We start from the raw sequence: 15,651 nt of genomic DNA on the forward strand, positions 1-15,651 counted from the left end.
TTCAAAAACACACAACTGATCCATGGTAATAGAGGTCAGAATATGGTCACCTTTGGGGGAGAGGAGATGGCATATCGCCTGGAAGAAAGCATGAGAAAGCAGAATACTGTGTTGGAAATGATTAATATTATGATTTGGGTGGTGAGTACAGAGGTATAGAAATATACACATATGCATAGTAAATTCCCTCCATTAAGTTGCTTGGTCTTTGATTGTTCACGCGGGACATTATTCAGCCTTTATTACTATCCATAAGGTCTCTTTAATGTCTGGAAACACTATTCTCTTTTTCAGTGGGGTATGTGTGAATCATTCCTGTCCAGAGATGTGGGAAATTCTGGGAAGCTACCTAAGACCCTCTATTCCCAAAGGCAACTTGCGGCCAGTTCCTGGCTTTTCCTGCCTCTGCCTGGTGCTGGACCCACAGAGCAGTGTCCAGGCCCCCCCAGTCAGGAACACACATGGCTTCTCCTCCTCCTTGCTGCCTTGCTTCAGACAGGGGATTCAGTTTGTGCTCTCCAAGTGATAATTCTTTGCTTACTTGTGTGTTATTCTTCCAAATCTATTGCCTATGCTTTTAAATTTTTTAAGTTCTAGCATTTAAAACTTCCAAAGGTAAGCCTTATTTTCGTTGTTTTCTCTCACACCCCTCACTAAAGAAATTTTGATTTTCTGAATAAGATGAAGGACATGAAATATAAGAAAATATTTATGTTTTTAAAAGTATGTATACTAATATATAAGAATTAAAGAGTTTATCTATTGTATCTACATTAATTGAACATTTTAAAAAAATTCCATTCACAAGGAAACCTTTATCTGTGAATTTCAAATTAAATATCTCTGTGATCCTAGGGCAAATGATTCTCCAATGTATATTTCACATTTGTAAAAAGTATGCAAAGAATATAAATAGATGTCTGCTCTGAATAAAATAGTTAATTCATTTTTAAAGTGGCTATATGACCTAATTTCCCCTAGAACCTGTGTGTTAAACTGAACGCAGAGATGCATGTAAAGATCAGGACAGCATGGGAGAGTGAGCTCCTGCCTCCAGGCTGGGGAGCAGGAGAAGCCACTCTTAGTGACATCACCAATGATTTGAGGGTTGGGAAAGATAACCCTGGAGCAGCCACCCAAGAATCTCTTTGATACAGATTTCAGGGCTGGGATGCTGGGTGCCTTTTACCAGGGCACTCTCGCAGATTAGGGCCACATACCATCAAGTGGTAAAGTGGTGTGGTAGAGGTTACTCAATATTACTGCAAATTTGTTTACCCAATTATCTCTTTGATTTACAGAACTCAGGGCTGGGATGCAGGACACATTTCTAAGTTATCAATGCAGATTAGTGTCATGTACCATCACGTGAAGACTCCTAGATATTCACCGTTTTTTTTTTTTTCTCTTTCTCCTGGGCAAATAGCCAGACTATGTTTCTGAGCCTCTCTTGTTGTCAGGGGACTAGGTGCTAGCCAGTGGAATGCTATCAAAAGTAATGATTGTTATTCCTGGCCGTGCCCCACAAAACCTTCCTTCTACATGTTCTCCCCCATGCTACTTTCCTCTTCAGGCAATTGGGAAGGAAATGACTCCCCAAGGCAACCTTGGGACCCTGGTATTGAAGAGCCTCAGAGCTGCAGGCAACCTGGGTACCAGAATAATGTTCTTCACCAGAGACCTCCCACTGACAAGGTGTGTCCACCTGGGCCTGCTGCATGAGTCACAAGTTCACTTCTGTTGTATTTGTGCCTTCACATTTTTGGATCTTTTTAATAAAGCTGTTAGAATTACTTTAACTAATTTAAGTGGCAAGAAGGATAGCGTAATGATTAGAAACTCTGTACTCTCAGGTTTACCACTGACTGCCTCTGTGTGGCCATAGACAGGTCACATTACCTCTTCAGATTGGAATTTCTTCATTATGCAATGAAGGTAATAGACCAGTAGATCTAGTCCATTTCTTCCTGTCCCAATATTATAGAGTGGAACCTTGAAATTAAAGCTTTACATTAAATTGTGTCAATGTGTCTTTATATTTTAACGCAAGGACACTGTAGTATCTGCCACTGGTATGCAGCTATGTGCTTATTTTTTCTTAATCTGAAAATAAATTTCCAATAACTTTCTAGCAGTATCTGTTCACTGATGTTAGTTAAAATTCCAAACTGAACTACCTAGGATGCAAGTTCACTCATTTGAACTGACTGTTTTTCTAAACTACTAAGGTCTATATCATTAGTATAACAATCCATAAATTTGCTCTCAAAATCAATAGGAAAGTAGTACCTATTTATCGAAAAGATAGCATCAGAAAGCTGTTGCTATTCTGAACCATTGCTTCTACCCTGCACTGTTTATAACATTAAAGAAAAATGTGCTTTTGAGCAAAATCCTTCTATTCCCAGCCTCTGTGAAAAAGGCATTTTCTGTCCTTTAAAAGTTTGAGTCAAATTGATTTGACCACTTTTGAGTTATTTGAGGATCCCCAAAATAATTTTTTCATCTAAGGGAGAAAAAAAAAAAAGATTGCTCAAGTTTTCTTTAGCTTATGTCATGAAAAAAACAGACATAATGTTACTCTTTGAAGTGCGGGTTTTCTGTATCTATTGTAAGTAACTGCAATGGTGCAAAAACGGACGTATGTCTAATAGAGCTGAACTGTTCAACTTTAGGCTCATTCCTTTTCTTTGAAAGGATTTTCCAAAGAGTTTATTACTTTTGACATTTATGAACTTGACACGGTTTCATATATTGTAATCCCTTCTACTTGAAAATATGAACCTGATGGATAATTTTAAATGATCAGCATTATTTAAAACACATTAACTATTTTCTAAAAATGTTCAATTGTGTTCTTCATAATAGTCCTTGATATAATAAGGAAAAGCTGATTCACATGGGTTTTATAAATTGTGATGTGTCCTTGATTAAAAAAAACCACTACAAATAGTAGAAGAACTGATAACTTTTATTCAAAGCACACATAGTTGATTGCTCAATAAGGTAGCATTATTGGTAAAGGAACTTTACTGCTTACATTTTTCCACAACTTTGCTTTTTCAGAATTAGTACATTTTTCTCTTCAAGCGCAACTTTGGACATCTCACTAAGGACAATTGGTCATTTTTTGGCATGGAAGTCATTCAATCTTACTGCATTTAGAAATGCTTTTAACCCTCTTTGATCCCACAGCTAAAACATACAAAGCCTGCCAAATAAATGAAATCTGAAGAGTAGAACGATGCTGAATGTATGTAATGAAATAAATTACTCTGGTCCTCTGTATAGTGTTAATTATTTCAACCAATAATTAGAGGCAGGGGAATCACTTCCTTATGTTTGCTTAGATCAGAATGACAGGATATATACATAAAATATTTTTTACTCCAATCCCTTTCTAATTAAGACAAGGAAGTTAAATGTCAACAGGCCTTTATTTTATTTTTTGGATGAAAACTGGGAATATGAGTCATCCTTCCAAATAGTTTCTGCTGTTCTCTTATGTAAGTCCAACTGAAATTTATTATAAATAATTTGCATCATTCAGGTCAAATTTCACATTTTTAACTTATTAATCGCTCTCCTTGAGTTTGACTTTAATGAAATATGTCCCAACTTCTGGGCACTAATCAGTCCCATAAATTTATCACTTGCTCTAACCTCAAAGAAAATATACACCTCGCCCAATATTATGGCAGAGGGAGAAGATGAAAGGGATACTTGAAAGCACTAATATTTATAAACTGAAATTTCATCCAAATGCCTTTGCGCATTGAATGTTCTACAGATGATATATATAAGCAGAATAGTTGGGGAGTTAGAGCCTGTTGTAGAATAGAATAGAAGAAATCAATGAACAATTTCTTTAATTCTCTGGGCTTGTGGGGAAGGCCTATCTTTAACTGTCAGACCTATTGTCACCCGGTTGAAGGATAGCAGTAAGTTGAGGCATCATGTTGCTTTCCACTACTGTGTAAGTTATTAGAGAAGTTGCTTTAAAGAAATATTTACTGGATTCCTTTTAAAGGATGACAGCTTGTTACCGCTAACTCCTATCAAACAGAATATTTTCCCTTCATTCTGCACTTTGTAACTCTCCATGAACTCATAATCCTAAGAGAAAGCAAATGGAAATCATTCCTTCCTGCTGAAGCACAGAAGTCGCATTACCATCAGTCACAGCCATGTGGCAAATGTTCCCGGAGAAGGAGGAATTAAGTAAGATGAGACAGACTCTCAACTGGATCATTTTGGAACTCTCACGATTAGAACATTTTCAAATTGGGACTAGATCATTTTCAAATTGTACAGCACATTCACTTAAAATGATTTCCACCAACACTTTAAAATGTGTGTCATGTGACTTTTAAAATCTACATATTTTTGTAATTGTACAAATGTTAGCATCTAATTTTAAACTAGATTTTTACTTATAAAAACAATACATGAACATGTCAACTAAATCAAATAGTGCAGAAGAGTATAACATTGAAAATCTATCTTTCCATTGCTATGATTACTAGTTTCTTTCCCCAAAGATAATGGTTATTATCAGGCTTTAGGATTTTCTTTTTGTATCTTTACTGAAAATGTTTATGTATATACAAACATGTGTGTTTATGTTTATATAAATAATTTTAGATTAATCCAACCATGCTAAACGGACTCTTATGTACTTTGCTTTTACTGGTCATACTCTAAGAAAAATTTGTATCTATGGTTATGTTCAAATGAATTTCTCTCTCTTTCTCTGTACATGCGCGCACACACACACACACACACGCATATATACAAACACATATGTATAACCATGTAAATGTTTAAGGAAAGTTTTCTAAAAGGTCTCAAATGGATATCAGGATACAGCCAGATTTCAGTTAACTCAGTCTGTCATATTTTTCAACTAGGGAGTGCAAAACTTTCGAATTCATGGAATAGTGGGCAGATCACAGATTTTGGAATCAGAAGAGAGGTTTAGATTTTAGCTTCAAAACTAATTGTTTGACTTGTCATATAACTTGTTCAATATTCTCATACTTCTCTCTTCTCTTTACCTTTGTTTAATAAAATCCTGTTTCTAAGGACTAACTGAAACACTAATTCCTCGATGAACTTATCATTAGGTCCTTAATCCCTCTTTTTTATCTGTTCTCTTCTTGCATTTTACAGATATATCATACAATTTAGCACCTAACAATGAATAATGATACTATAGATCTATTTTCTTAGCTTTCATGTTTATCAGAGTACCTCGAATATTATTGGTTAGCCCAGAGATTAGTAAACGTCCAAGGATCAAGGAAGCAAACTATAATTAAATCAATGAGCTCACTCAGCCACTAGAACCCTCGTTGGCACATGTAACATAGCCAGATAAATCCATTCCTAAAGATGGTTTTCAGTCTGAAAATCACTGCTATCTTTTATTGCGTTTCTACTGCATATTTCTAATGATGAGGAGGAGTGTCAGGTGCAATCCCTGAAGTAAATACAGAAGCAATTTGATTTTTTCCCCTTGTCTTATGATCATATTTCTCTATTAAAGAATTCAGTGAGCTGATGCAACCTCAATCACCTTCCAATGGATGGTGCTCCAGTCTGATTCACTCTTAAACCTGAAGCCGCTCCGTAAGTTTAGTTTCAGTAGCTCTGGTACTCCAAAGGGAAGCACATTAGGATCCTTGCTTCTTCAGATGGGCATGCATAAGAAAAAAATTATATCAGCCCCTGAATTTCAGCATTGGAGCATGGCTGTAGAAACACTTTGACCCTTATAAACCTGAAAGAAAATTAGGTCAAGTGGATTGAAAAGGAAGCTCTACCTTGTCCATTTTTGATCACTATAGAATGAAACTGTACACATCTCGCTAAAACTTGAAATTGAGTCCTTAGGGGTGGATTTATTGAGAATTACTTAGATATAGGACAGAAGAAAAGGAGATCAAAGAGAGAAGAATGAAGAGAGAGGTCAAAGGGTTATCGTATTCTCTCTTCTTTGCTTCAGGTACCTAAAGAATAAAACCACTATTTTTTACCTTGATCTATATTTAGAATGAGCAAACCTATATCAATAATTCCTATAGAATGGTTATATATTTTAGAAGTGTAAGTGGATACTTCTTTAACCAACTTCAGAAAACATATTCATAACAATGGTTTGCTAAATATTTCCAAGCACGCCTGAGAATTATAGTGACAAGCTCACAGCATGCAGCTTAATGATGTTTTTCCTTAAAGTATGTGCAGGATTTAAGCAAAATTCATCATACATTACTATCTGGCTGGTGCTGAAGCTCAAAGAAAACGCCATCAGTACACTTTAGACTGCAGCATGGGCTTAAAAGATAGTCTTCTTTCTTTCAAGTTCCCTCAATATATGGTGATTCTTTTTTTAATGCTGAATAACTTAATCGTCTAAGTAGTTGGTTTTTTAATGGGAAATCAATACAGTTCTCAGTAATAGGCACTCTTTCTAATGTGGTAGGTATACACGTGCTTATGAGAAATATGATATTGGTGCCTATATCTATCTATATCATAGGTTTGTTAGGAAGATTAGATGAATTAAATTCAAAAGACTTTAATTGGCACATGGTAAAAGCTCATACAATGATGGTTATGATGATGACAGTGATGCTTTGAGATACAATTTTTCAGTTGATTTGTAACATTTCTTGTTTTCTTCAAGATCAAATTCTACTCTATTAAAATGTTAGAAGCCACAATAATGATCACTAGTTCATGATGTAAGAATATATTTAACCACCCTACATATGTAGTGCTGCCCTACCACTACTCCTCCCCAGTATAGGTATCCCTATTGGGTGTTAAGGTGGACATATTCCTTATTTTCCATCAGAAGCCATTCCCCATGGTCTAGAGTAGAGCTTCGACATGGTGGGAATTTCCAGAATCTCGTTCTCTAATCCAGAAAGCTTTATGTTTCCAAGGTCAATTAGTGATTGCAGAGGCTCTGTTTTGGTGTTGTGACGATTAGAGTTCAAAGGGGAAATGGAGTTGTGTCTTCTTTGTGTTTGTTTCTAGGAGGCAAATGAAGAACGTCTACAAAAGACATGTTATTTTTGGAATCTAATAGCAAAAGTAAAAGCTGCACCTTATAAGAAGTTCTGTCTGCAACAGGCAGCTGCTTCCCTGTAAGAAAAATATTGCCACTCAGCTCAAATCCAAGTGGATTGTCAAAGCAGTTCTGGTGTTCAGAAGACCCAATAGGAGCTGCACTACACATATAAGGGTCCTGTCTACCTATTTTTTCACATCTTTTTGAACTTGTAGCAGCTTAAACTTTAGAATGACACTCTGTGACAGGAGGCTGACTCAAATTCAGCAGGAGTAGGCTTTGAAAACAGACCTTTTCTGACAGTGTTTAATTCAGAAACAGCACAGTGTAGGTCTGAAAATGTCCCACAGTGTAGTCTGAAGGGGGATATCCAGTTTAAAAAGCAGCCGGCTAAAGGAACATTACCTGAATGAAACAGGGGCATTGACTGACAAATATCCTTTCTTGAGAGAGATTGAGGTTAAAATAACCTAGAAAAGGCTTACATAAATCTCTTTGAAGAGCTTCAATTCACTTGAGTCTTAAAACCGAGGTAAGAAATGAGAAAAATCCTATGTATCTATTTTCCTAAGCAGAGCAGTAACCAATGGTGTTATTGCTGTAGTTTTTATTGTTGTTGCTGCAATTGTTTCTTTATATTTTAGATTTTCTTTTAATTTCTTTAAAGACAGGAACCAGGTGACCACCTCAAACAGGGTTTCATAAACCACGATGTGCATCTGAATAGCAGACAAAACCAGTGCTCCTCAGCAAACTGTCACCGTCCTCGGTAAGTACAGAAATCAAGAGTAAACTTTTACAAATGTTTATAGTGATTTGACATTGCTACAGCACTTAATTTGGTGATGAGTGGATGTATCTCACTGAATAGAGTGTAATACATTTCAGATGTCGTTCAGCTCTCCTGGTGCAAGCCGTGTGCTGGTCATGTGTGATAAAACCGTATATCTGTTCGTGTGAAAAAAGCCCTGGTCCCTCACCAAGGTAGGTTAGAAGCACTGACCTGGATGGTATGAGAGACTTTTATACCACAGACTACTTCTACAATAGAGTATGAAATGGCTACATTATTTACATTTTTGCATTTTTGTGTTAAGGCATTTATGGTTTTTAAAATACAATATATGGAAGGGGTCATAGTAGACACTCCACTGTGAAGTTTATATAACCCTTCCTTCAGGATTATAGGACTTATTCCCTCAGCTCCTGGAGTGTTGACAGCTGATGGCTGGCAGCTGTGTATCCCCTCCTGATGTTTGCTCTTGGCTAAAAAGAGCTGCCTCACCTAAGGACATGCCCCCTTTCTAGAGGCAGTCTGAATACAACGACTTCTACGTGGGGATATAACAGGCTGGCCCCATTGCCTCAATTTGAGGCAACTCTTCAGGACCATGCCAGCTCCCGAGCTCCCCATGGCATCCGTTGAGGCCTTTGTTGTGACTGCATCAAAGCCTAACCTTTTCCTCGGCTCCATTTTGTTGCCTTCACATTCCCACAGCTGTTGATCTCAATAGCACTTCCAAAAATCTTCCTGCATGCAAATTTCCACCTCAGAATCCGCTCCCTAGTGAAACCAAGCTGTGACCAGAAGTATCATGATGATTTGTTGAGAGATATTTTCATTTTGGTTTCATTCATCAGGATAGTCTTAACAGAGAATAAGGGCATGGAATAACAGAAAACTGAGTCTGGAGAGTGATTTTGGGAGTGTGGGGCTGTCTGGCAGCTGTGGGGGCTGGAACTGAGAGCCCAGGTCATCTGGGGCAGGAGTTGGGAGCGGGCAGTGGCAGAAGGACACAGGTTCTTAGTTTGTATAGGAAAGGATACTAAGGACATACATTTTCCTTTTTCACTGCGAGGGATAAAATTTCCTTTCTATATATTCACAAATTCAACTAGAACTCAATTTTCCCATCATAGATTCTGCCTGGGATTTCAGAGCTGGTAGTAGCCCAATACTTAACAGAATACTGAGTGCTCATAAAGCACTAAACTCCATTTTAATCACAGTATACAATCTAAGGAGCTGGAATTGGATGGACTAAAACAATTTTTATTCAAAAGGGCTCAAAAGTATTCCTTCACATTTCAAAAATCCCTAACCACAATTTATTGAGCCCTGTTGCATTGCTATGACCACACCTGAGATTTCTCAACTCCATGATGCTCTCAGCTACTCTAATAGTGAGCCATCCACTAACCACCTCCGGAGGACTCTAGTCACATTATGATTTACTTCTGTGCTATTGCAAGTGTGCTCTTCAGACAAGCAGCATCAGCATCACCTGAGAGCCTGTTAGAAATTCAGAATCTCAGACCCTTCCCAGACTTACTGAATTGGAACCTGCACTTTACAAAGATCTCTGAGTAATTCTTATGCACGCTGGTGTTTGAGAAACATTGCTCTATGTGACTGAAATCCTCTGGTGTTCTTAATATTTCAGCTTGCACGGCTATACACAACATGCCCAATATTAGAGGCGAGTTCTGCAATGCTATGTTTGTCATTCACTCCAACCAACCATCATAGTATTTACTTCATATAAGAAAGTTGGAGAAGGAGTGAACTGAGGCCAGAATGATAAAATCTACTGTCTTCCATGATCCAAAAACTTTAAGAAGTAGAGACAAAATACCATATGATACATATATCTAAAGGACAACTGCAGTTTATTAGGACAGTTCAAACTCTGTAAAATGGTTTACAAGAACACATGTGCATAAACCTACTTCCCTTTTCAACCTGATCTTTTGCTACCTCCTGCCTCTGCTAAATACACACACACACACACACACACATATGCGCACACACGTCTAAACTGCGAGGCTGATCTATTTTCAGTTTCATCCTGACCATTGCATGAGTTGTCTCTTTCTGAAACATTCTCCTTTTCACCTAGAAAATTTATATTTCAAATTTCATATTAGATACCATTACTTCTAGAAAGGCTTTTGTAGCTCCAACTGGATCCTGTCTGTTGTATTTCCTCTGGATTCTTGCACAATATAGTGAGTGTCTGATCCATTAGGCTGTAATCCTTGGTTTAACACTGGACCCAGCACCCAGCACAGTGCCTGAGGACAAATTGATTAAATAAACAAATGAATAACTTAATTATAAATAGGTATATTTGTTTTCTATTGTTAAACGATAAAATTACCGCAAACTTAGCAGCTTTAAACAACATATACTTATCATGCTATGGTTTTCATGGGTCAGGAGTCCAGGCATGGCTTAGTGAGATCCTCTGCAAGGCTGCAATCAAGGTGTTGGCCAGGGCTGGGTTCTCATCTGGAGACTCAAGTGGGGACAAATCTGCTACAAGCTCTCTCAAGTTGTTGACAGATTTCACATCCTTGCAGTTGTATGATTTACGGCAGCCTGCTTCTTCCAAGTTAGTAATGGAGAAAAAACACTGCCAAGACAGATGCAACACTCTTGTGTAGTCACACACGCTTAATCACATACATCCCATTACCATTTTGCATCCATTTGTGGAGAAGCAAGTCACAGGTATTGCTCAGACACAGGGGAGGGGCTTACACAAAGTTGTGGTTGCAAGAAGGTGGGGATCATGGGTGCCCCCGAAAGTCTGTCCACCACAAAAGCTATTTTTAAAATTTTTCTTTGTTTGTTTTTACTGTTGTTAATTTTCTAATTTATTTTAAAAATTAAACTTTTTCAACTTGGGATTCATATTAGTGGCCTGGAGATTTTCTCAATTATACTTCCTTCTCTTTAAGTCTCTGCAGTTGAATTATGTAGCTCTGAATAAACCCAATTTTCTCTCCAGAGAAGGCTCCCCTATTTCACAAGAAAACACTGCTTCCTGCCAGATGGGTATAACATATTTATCTTCCTGACTTGAGCCTTCAAATGTGTTTTTTATTTCTGCTAACATTAGTTACTCAATAATCAAGTTGTTTGCTAAACTAGAAATTTAAATCTGGTTTGCAACTTCAAGTAATTCTCATACAGTCTTTTTTCACCTCAGTAGTTTTATTTTTCTCACATCCCTCTGATTGTTTCTAAAGAGTTGGTAATAAGCAATCAGGTACCTGTGTCTATCAAAAGGGAAGAACTTCAAATTTGCCTATCCCGAAGATGCACATTTTCCACATGTTGTACAATTAAACATCTTCCATATCTGTAGAAATAGTGTAACTACTCTTGAAACCCACTTTAGCTATCCTATCCCCTCAAAAAGTAATAAGAATCACACCTATTCGTTTCTTTAGCAGAATGATAGATGTAGTAGTCCGTGGGAGATACATTTCAAGACCCCTAGTGGATGCCTGAAACCACAGATAGTACCAAACCCTATGTATAGTCATGTATCGCTTAACATGGGGATATGTTCTGAGAAATGCCTATTTAGTCCTTGTGTGAACTTCATAGAGCATACCTACACAAACCTAGATGTTGTAGCCTACTACACACCTAGGCTACATGATACTAATCTTATGGGACCACTGGTGTATATGCGGTCCATTGTTGACCAAAATGTCATTATGTGGAACATGATTGTATACTATGTTTTTTCCTATACCTACATACTTAGGATAAAGTTAAATTTATAATTTAGGCACAGTAAAAGATTAACAACAATAACTAATAATAAGTTGGCTTTGGGACCATTATTAAGTAAAATAAAGATTACTTGAACACAAGCACTGTGATACTGCAACAGTAGATCTGATAAAGGAGTCACCTACTAAGTGATCAATGGGGAGGTAGCATATACAGCATGCATACACTGGACAAATGGATGATTCATGTCTCATGTGGGATGGAGCAAGACAACACAAGATTTCATCACACTACTCAGAATGGCACACAACTTAAAACTTAGGAGTTGTTTATTTCTGGAATTTTCCATTTAACATTTTCCCATGATTGACTGCAGGTAATTGAAACTGCAGAAAGTGAAGCTGCAGTAAGGGAGGACTACTCTACCCGGATAAAGAAAGGTAGAAGGTATAACAGTTTTAATATGGTGAATGATTAGTCAAACTGCTTGCATCTTTCCAATGAGCTCACTTTTTCATATTCATGATATATTCTACAATTAGATAAAATAAAACAATTCTACCTAAGTGTTATTTTCATTGGATACACCTAAACCTAGTGATCCAGGAAAGGTAGAAATTAATTTTAAAAGGTAGAAAATTAATATGGTACCAATAAAATCCCATGCTTTTGCCTCCCACCCCTCAAAAAAACAACAAGTGCGACTAACACTATTAATATCAGATAAAATGGTATTTAAAGTCTCCTTGGTGAAATGACTGATTCTAGGACCAGGGCAGGAACATACAAGATGAGCCTGTAGCATCTTGTAATACCAGAAGTTAAGGAAATGCTAAAAACAAGTAAACAAAACAAAACAAAAACTTCACAAAATAACAAAATAAATTAAGCAATATTGAATTATTACCCAAAGTATAAAATAAGTATCCGTGAGTCCATACTGAAATAAATAAATGACTGACTAAATAACTAAATAGGAGAGAAGAGACAAATATTCCATGCAGAAAATTCCAAGTAATTTATACAGATACTCTATCCCGAAGGGCAGGGAGCATGCTGACTTTCTTTCCAAGAGTGCAGTATGGAAAGCAGGTAAAAGAGTAACTTTACAGTGAAGAATTGTGACAAACACTACCTCAGCCAAATGATCAAGTTCAATATCAACAGTCAAATTTTGTTGATAGTATGTACCCTTGATATGACGTGATGAGAATGGTACTTTGCTTCTGTGATCTTCTTCCCCAGAAACCATAACTCCAGTCTTATCAAGAGAAATATATCAGACAAACTCCAATATGGAAGCTTCCTCTTACATATCTGAACAGAATTTTTCAAAACTGTCAGTCATGAAAATTATGAAAAAATCTGAGAAACTATCACAGCCAAAGGTGCCTCTGTATTTCCAAGAATTGCTCATAACTTTTATCTTTTCTTAAAATTAGCACACAACTACCTAACATGGCCATCAATTCTGGTTAACTCAACACCCCGTGTGTTAGTCAGTGCTCTCCAGAGAAACAGAACCAAAAGAATTATATATGAAGTGAAAGAAATTTATTATAAGGAAGTGACTTACGTGATTGTGGAGGCTGACAAACCCCAAGATCTGCAGTCAGCAAGCTGGAGAGCTGGGAGAGCTGATGGTGTAGTTCCAGTCTAAGTCCAAAGGCCTGAGAACTAGGAGAGCCAATGGTGCACTTCTAGTCCAAAGGTCAGCAGGCTCAAGACTCAGAAAGAGGCGATGTTTCAGTTTGAGTCTGAAGGCAGAAAGAAACAATGTCCTAGCTTGAAGGCAGTCAGGCAGGAGGAATTCTCTCATACTTGGGGAAATGTCAGCCTTTGTGTTCTATTCAGGCTTTCAACTGGTTGTATGGGCCTACCCACATTAGGGAGGGCAGTGTGCTTTTATTTAGTCTATCTATTCAAATGTTAAACTCATCCAAAAACACCCCCAAAGAAACACCCAGCATAATGTTTGACCAAATATCTGGGCACCCAGTGGCCGGGTCAAGTTGACACATAAAATTAACCATCACATTCTGATTTCTACAAAGCTTTTGCATATACCACTCAGAGTACTGAATTTCAAAAAATTGAGTAATTACGATACACATCATTCTACTATTGGCACATTATAGGATAATTCATGATCATTAAGTTCTCTCACATTTTACTCCAAATATCTAGAAGTTCTACCTAAAGGAAATTCTCCATAAGTTTAGAACCCTATATAATAAGTTCAGACTGTCTTTCCTTATGACCTACTAGTATCTGGCTTTCTCACAACCACCCATGTTAGCCTATGTTCTGTTGACATCCACCTTTAGACTAGACTGGCCATGTTCTGGGATTGGCTTGGACTAAGTGAGTTGTAAATACGAGGATCCTGAAAATGACTGCTGGTCAGTGTGTGCTAGTGGTTGCTGTTCTACTACAAGTGACCCCCCTTGCTATTACTGTTCTTTAATTATTAATCTTAACCTCTTCCTTGATAATATACACTACTCTTACCACCTGCCTCTATCTGTGTTCCTCCAGGTCATACCTACCACTGTGTCTATCTCCTATTTTTTCTTGCTAACTCTAACTTATCTCAATTGATTCTGGTTTACTCTCAAGTTTCTGAAATCTAATGATGAGAATAAGTAATCAACCATAAAAGGAAAGCTAATAGGCTAGAGTAAACTAGATCCTAATATATAACTACCACTGAAAACCATTTTACAAATCAGCCAAAAAAATGGAGTTTTTTGTTTGTTTGCTTTTTCTCCATAAAACAAGGAGACTTCCTTTGGAAGCTAATGCCCTCTGTGCTGTCTCGGATTATGAGTTCGTTCTTACCAGTAATATATGATGGTTTTGAACACTAGATTTAATTTCTGTTTGAAATTTACTGTGAAATTTTTCATCTCAGTAGGCTACAAGTGCACACAGAAATCCATGAAGCAATCAGTTACAGCTACATTCTAGATATGCAAACACAAGAAGAGTGAGTTTCACACAGCTGGAATTGTATCAACAACAGACAGGATGAAGAAGATTGAAGTTATATATCTGTCAGTTCTCAGCAAACCCGTGCAGAGTTATAGAACAAAGAGAGTCAACTCATCCATTTTGTCAAGGCATTATCTAGTCTGTCCCCCTGGCTTCTGGAGAGACTGTGTCTAAGACATTCTAGATTGATAGTTTTCTCTCCTATTCTTCAGCTGTGTCTTCTGATACCGCTGGAAACTCATAGTTTCCAAATTGCTGACTCTCGGTGAAAGGGGTTCCTTAGCTTCCCTTGATAAAATGAATTATGTTTCTTACCTATATGACCTTGAATTCAGTGCATTTTTCTTGGTAAGAGGCCTATATATGTTTTCCTAGGAAATTGACATATTTGTTCTCTGTCAACCATAGAAATAGAAAACAGTTGTTTTCTATTTGCTAGTTGGTATGCTCTTCATACCATATGCCTTTAGGAATTTGGATGAATTCTAAAACTTTTCCCTGTCATTTAATGTTTCTTCTTATTTAATCTTAAATACATATATTAAATAATATTACTTAATTATTAATAATTATTATTATATATTATTTAATAATATATATATTAAATCTTTAACATATATCTTAGATCTTAATATTACAAAGATGTTGCTATAATATTTGCTATAAATTCTAAACTAGAAAGGACCTGATATCTGAAAATAACCATCAAATACAGAATGAGTAATGCGGGCCTATAAAATGTTAGAGTTAGAAGTGACCCTAGATATTGTCTAACCGTCCTTTGTCCATCATTTCATCAATGAATAAACTGAGGCTCAAAGGATGAAGTGGCTTTCCCAAGGCCATAAAGCTAATTAGGAAAAAGTAGAATCCTGGCCTCTTGACTCCTATCACAAACATTTTCTAGGACACTGTGCTGCCTCAAGCATTTATACTGCAGAAAAAAAGAATTTCTTAAAAAAAGAGAAGATCCTTTTTAATAAATGAAGTACGAAGCAAGTCTGTTGAATGAGTTAGTGACTTTTGTCAATGTCTTATTCCATTT

Source organism: Diceros bicornis, chromosome 10 (assembly GCF_020826845.1).
Source record: "Diceros bicornis minor isolate mBicDic1 chromosome 10, mDicBic1.mat.cur, whole genome shotgun sequence".
NCBI classification, from domain to species: domain Eukaryota; kingdom Metazoa; phylum Chordata; class Mammalia; order Perissodactyla; family Rhinocerotidae; genus Diceros; species Diceros bicornis.